Source organism: Myotis myotis, unplaced genomic scaffold (assembly GCF_014108235.1).
Source record: "Myotis myotis isolate mMyoMyo1 unplaced genomic scaffold, mMyoMyo1.p scaffold_m19_p_1, whole genome shotgun sequence".
NCBI classification, from domain to species: domain Eukaryota; kingdom Metazoa; phylum Chordata; class Mammalia; order Chiroptera; family Vespertilionidae; genus Myotis; species Myotis myotis.
In genome coordinates this window covers 127948420-127954345 of record NW_023416313.1, presented here as the reverse complement: position 1 = coordinate 127954345, position 5926 = coordinate 127948420, and the positions used below count along the sequence as shown (strand labels likewise).

General features: G+C 40.9%; 1 pseudogene; it reads left to right on the top strand.

The window, feature by feature from the left end:
• Nucleotides 1-764: 764 nt before the first annotated feature.
• LOC118670150 lies at nt 765-1811 on the top strand (annotated as a pseudogene).
• Nucleotides 1812-5926: the final 4115 nt, after the last annotated feature.

Below are 5926 nucleotides of genomic sequence, written 5' to 3'. Positions count from 1 at the left end.
GTGTACACTTATTTAAGAAAAATGAATGGTAGAAAACTTTGAATTGAGAAAATCCTACTCATTGACTAATTCTTTTAATCTCTGGATTTGGGGAAAGATAAACCACCAACTGATTGAAATTCTGGAGCAATTTTACCCACAGAAAACCAGATTTCTAAGCCAGGGTCCCTGCTAGACAATCTCTAACTAGCGTCCCCTCCAGCTGAGTCTAAAATTCTACAAAGAAGCACCTTCTTCCTCTTCAGCCAAGAGCCATGGGTGAGGCCAGAAGCTAAAGTCAGCTGCTTCCCCAGAAGTTGAATGGCTTTATTTTATTTTAGATAATAAATTAAATAAGGTTTCGGGAAGGGTCTTGAGAGATATCTAAAACTGCCAGTTATACTCCTCTGTAAAAGTGAGGGCCGCCGAAGGAAAGAGTAAAGGACCATTTATAAATTTCAACCTCAGAATCAAAATATTTGTGCAGACACAGACATGTATGAGCATTCCTTAGAAAGTAAAGCAGGGAAAGAATTGATTACTTCTTTTCTGCCTCTGCTTAGAAAGCCCAATATATGCAATTACCACAGTAGCCTCTAGATGGCAGCCAAAGAAAGGAAAGAAAATTCTTAGGGGAGACCAGTAGAAACTAATTAAAGCTACAAAAACAAATTTATATATATTTAAATACAGCAGAATAGGAATAGACAGACAAGCTCTCTGCTCCTCCTGTTCATCAGACAGCTGCTCCTCCTGCGCAGCGCCAGCCACAACTCTGAGACGTGATGGTGAAGTTCGGAGTGAACAGATTTGGCCACATTGGGTGCCTGGTCACCTGGGCTGCTTTTAACTCTGGCAAAGTGGATATTGTCGCCATCAATGGCCCCTTCATTGACCTCAACTACATGGTCTACCTGTTCCAGTAGGATTCTACTTATGGCAAGTTCAAGGGCACAATCAAGGCTGAGAACAGGAAGCATGTTATCAATCGAAAGTCCATCTCCATCTTCCAGGAGCGAGATCCCCCCAACTACCCCCAAGAAAGGTGAGGCTCACTTGAAGGGTGGAACCAAGAGGGTCATCATCTCTGCCCCTTCTGCGGATGCCCCCATGTTTGTGATGGGTGTAAACCATGCCAAGTATGACAACTCCCTCAAGATTGTCAGCAATGCCTCCTGCACCACCAACTGCTTGGCCCCCCTGACCAAGGCCATCCATGACAACTTTGGCATCATGGAGGGACTCATGACCACAGTCCATGCCATCACTGCCACCCAGAAGACTGTAGATGGCCCCTCTGGGAAGCTGTGGTGTGATGGCCGAGGGGCTGCCCAGAACATCATCCCTGCTTCTACTGGCACTGTCAAGGCTGTGGGCAAGGTCATCCCTAAGCTGAACAGGAAGCTCACTCACTGACAAGGCCTTCCTTGACCAACCCCCAACGTGTCAGTTGTGGATCTGACCTGCCGCCTGGAGAAAGCTGCCAAATACAATGGCATCAAGAAGGTAGTGAAGCAGGCATCAGAGGGCCCCCTCAAGGGCATCCTAGGTTATACTGAAGACCAGGTTGTCTCCTGTGACTTTAACAGTGACACCCCCTCCACCTTTGATGTTGGGGCTGGCATTGCCCTCAGTGACCACTTTGTCAAGCTTGTTTCCTGGTATGACAATGAATTTGTCTACAGCAACAGGTGGTGGACCTCATGGTCCACATGGCCTCCAAGGAGTCAGAGCCCCCTGGACCACCAGCCCCAGCAAGAGGAAGAGAGGCCCACAGCTGCTGGGGAGTCCTTGCCCCAGATGGATCCCTCAACACACTGAGAATCTCCTGACCACAATTTCCATCCCAGAGCCCCTGAAGAAGGGGAGGGGCTTAGGGAGCCCTACCTTGTGCACCACCAATAAAGTTCACTATACCCAGCCAAAAAAGAAAAAAAAAGTAAATAGATAAAATGTGAAGAAAAAAAAACAAAACTAAGGAAACTTTGCATATGATATATAACCAATTTCTTAAGAGAAAATCCCATTCCAAACTACTTAGAATTCTAAACCAATTAATAACTTACTTGGAAGAAGAAATAAAAGGCATACAAATTGGAAAAGAAGAAGTAAAATAGTCGTCATTCACAGATGACATGATACTGTACATAGAAAACCCTGAAGACTCCATCAAAAAGTTATTAGACTTAATAAATGAATTCAGAAAGGAGGCAGGATACAAAATTAATGACAAGAAATCTATGGCATTTCTATACACCAATAGTGAACTTACAAAAAGAGAGACTAAAAAATCAATCCCATTTACCATCGCACTAAAAAAATTAAGATACCTAGGAATAAACTTAACTAAGGAGGTAAAAGACCTATAAGTGGAAAACTACAGGACACTGAAAAAGGAGATAGAAGAAGACATAAACAGATGGAAGAACATATCGTGTTCATGGATACATAGAATCAACATCATCAAAATGTCCATACTACCCAAAGCAATCTATAGATTCAATGCACTCCCCATTAAAATACCAATGGCATATTTCACAGACCTAGAATGAACTTTCCAAAAATTCATCTGGAATAAAAAAAGACCCCAAATAGCTGCAGCAATCCTGAGAAAGAAGAACAAAGTAGGTGGGATCTCAATGCCAGATATCAAGCTGTAATACAAAGCCACTGATCTCAAAACAACCTGGTACTGGCACAAGAACAGACATATAGATCAATGGAATAGAATAGAGAACCCAAAAATCGACCCAAACCACTATGCTCAATTAATATTTGATAAAGGAGGCATGAACATACAATGGAGTCAAGACAGTCTCTTCAATAAATAGTGTTGGGAAAATTGAATAGATACATGCAAAAAAATGAAAATAGACCACCAACTTACACCATACACAAAAATAAACTCAAAATGGATAAAGGACTTAAACATAAGATGGGAAACCATAAAAATACTAGAGGAATTCATAGGCAGCAAAATCTCAGACATATGTCGAAGCAATTTCTTCACCGATACTGCTACTAGGACAATGGAAACTAAAGAGAAAATAAACAAATGGGACTACATCAAAATAAAAAGCTTCTGCACAGCAAAACAAATCATCAACAAAACAACAAGAAAGCCCACTGCATGGGAGAACATATTTGCCAATGTTATCATCGATAAGGGTTTAATCTTCAACATTTATAGGGAACGCATACAACTTAACAAAAGGAAAATAAACAACCCAATAAAAAAATGGGCAACGGACCTACATAGATACTTTTCAAAAGAAGACAGAAGGAAAGCCAAGAAACTTATGAAAACATGCTCAAAGTCACTAATTATCCAAGAGATGCAAATCAAAACGACAATGCGGTACCATCTCACACCTGTCAGAATGGCTATCATCAACAAATCAACAAATGACAAGTACTGACGAGGATGTGGAGAAAAGGGAATCCTAGTACACTGCTGGTGGGAATGAAGAATGAATGGTACAGCCACTGTGGAGAACAGTATGGAGTTTCTTCAAAAAGTTAAAAATGGAACTTCCATTTGATCCAATGATCCCACTTCTAGGAATATATCCCAAGAAACCAGAAACACCAATCAGAAAGGATATATGCACCCCTATGTTCATAGAAGCACAATTCACCGTAGCTAAGCTTTGGAAACAGCCTAAGTGCCCATCAGCAGATGAGTGGATTAAAAAACTGTGGTACATCTACACAATGGAATACTATGCTGCAGTAAAAAAGAAGGAATTCTTACCATTTGCAACAGCATGGATGGAACTGGAGAGCATTATGCTAAGCGAAATAAGCCAGTCAGAGAAAGATAAATATGACATGATCTCACTCATTTATGGAATATAATGAACAACATAAACTGATGAACAAAAACAGATCCAGAGACAGAGAAGCATCAATCTGACCATCAAACCTCAGAGGGAAGGTAGGGGAGGGTGGAGGTAAGGGGGAGAGATCAACCAAAGGACTTGTATGCATGCTTATAAGCCTAACCAATGGACAGAGACAACAGTGGGGTGAGGGCATGAGCAGGGGGAAGGGGGGTTTAGGGGGGTAATGGGAGGATAAGGACACATATGTAATACCTTAATCAATAAAGGAATTTTAAAAAATTTAAAAAAATAACTTACTTGGGATACATTTGTGATCATTAACAGTTATAATGCCAATATTTATGCCTTGCTTTATGCATTAAACATTACTGTACTAGGTGACTCCTAAAGTCCCTCTAAGTTCTAAAATTCCTGAAAAGTAGTATACAAATTCAGTTTTGCAACTTGAATTATATTTTTGATAGATTTTTAACCGTCTTCATGTCGATAGTTCTGCTTCGCCTAGCAGTTCCTAACCTTTGGAACAATGATCTGAAATGAGATCAGTGATATATTCTGGAACCATTCATTTGTAGGAGAGCCTGTTGGGTCTATGCCCTCCCTTGGGCCGCAGCTCCTTGGCTCATGGCTGCTGTGTTAAGAGTCTGGGGCCCAACACAGAGTAGGTGTTCAGAAGTGTTGGGTGAACTATGCTGACTCAGTAGAGGAACCTGTGTGTCAGGAGCCCTTAAGTGAGGCTGCAGATGTGCTAGGATGGGTGGGGGATGTTGAACTGTGGAGGGCTTCTCCCGGAGCCAGGCCTGGAGTTCAGCAACTTGCAACCTGGACCTCCTGGATCTCAGAGAGCTCTGAGGGCATAACTTGGCAACAGGTGTTGAGGCCAAATGGCTCTTGGAACCAATATCCCCCCAAAAGAAGCTGACCTCACCTCCAGGGTCAGCCAAAGTTGAAGCAAGCCCAACACCCAACTGCAGTAACAGAATCTGGAAAACACAGAGCCAAGTATCAAATGACAAACTTCCCATTTATATGGATGAATATCTTCCTGACAGCTTGCCCATTCAAAACCTTACTAATATGCAGTTCAGAAAGAAAAAAAAAGTCTAAAGTGTTCACTATTTATAGGGTTTCTTTTCCAAAAAACTAAGGATCTTTCACAAAAACATAAATTCATAGAGTCTGAGTGGACTGAGAAACCTCCGAATCTATTCCATACCTCCAGACAGAGCAGCCAAAAGCAGAAAACAAAAACAAATTTAAAAAACCTGCCTCCTTTCCTTTTCATGAAGTTTCCAGAGAAGATTTGACCAGGTACCACTTCCTCTTTCTCTTCAGCATATTTTTAAAAAATGTCCAACTGTGATCTAGATTTAAATTTAGGCAGCTCCACTTACTGGCTATGTGAGTTTAAGCAAGCTACCTAACCTCTCAGAGCCTCACTTTCTTTATTTATAAAATGAGTATTAGAATATGTACTGATTAGAGGTTGCAAGGCTTGAGTAAAAATATATGTAAATTATGCATGTTGTTGTGCCACTATAGCTAATAAAAAGTACTTTGTCCCTTCTCTCCTCCGTGTGGGCAATGGTTGGGTTAGATTAGAATAATTGGGGAAGCACTACAGAAATGTAACATGTTTGGGATACCAGATATTCTACTTTTCTCTATTCAGCCCCACAGATGAAAATTACTCCCTGGTCCATATAATTTTCAAATATATTGCTGAATAAATCATGTGGCTGAAAATCTGATTATCTCAGCCCAGAATGTAATCCCATGTCACATAAATGCAAGCAAACATTTTCACATGGTTAGAAACACACTGAATTTTTAGTATATTATGTTGTCAATCCAGGAAGATCTTTTTGTGTTGTGTGTAACTTTGCCTAGAGTTGTTGAAAGTTTTTCAAAATTTCATTAACCAGGTTAATGTCACTAGGTCTAAAACAAAAGTATGAGTTACCGGTACAATATTCCTGTGTCGGTCCACATTGTCATGGTTCAGTTCCTGGCAATTCCATGCAGAGGGCATGGGACCCATCTGTCTATTATATCACACTTGCAGCATTATGCAAATTAAAAATAACCTTTGTGAAGAAGGC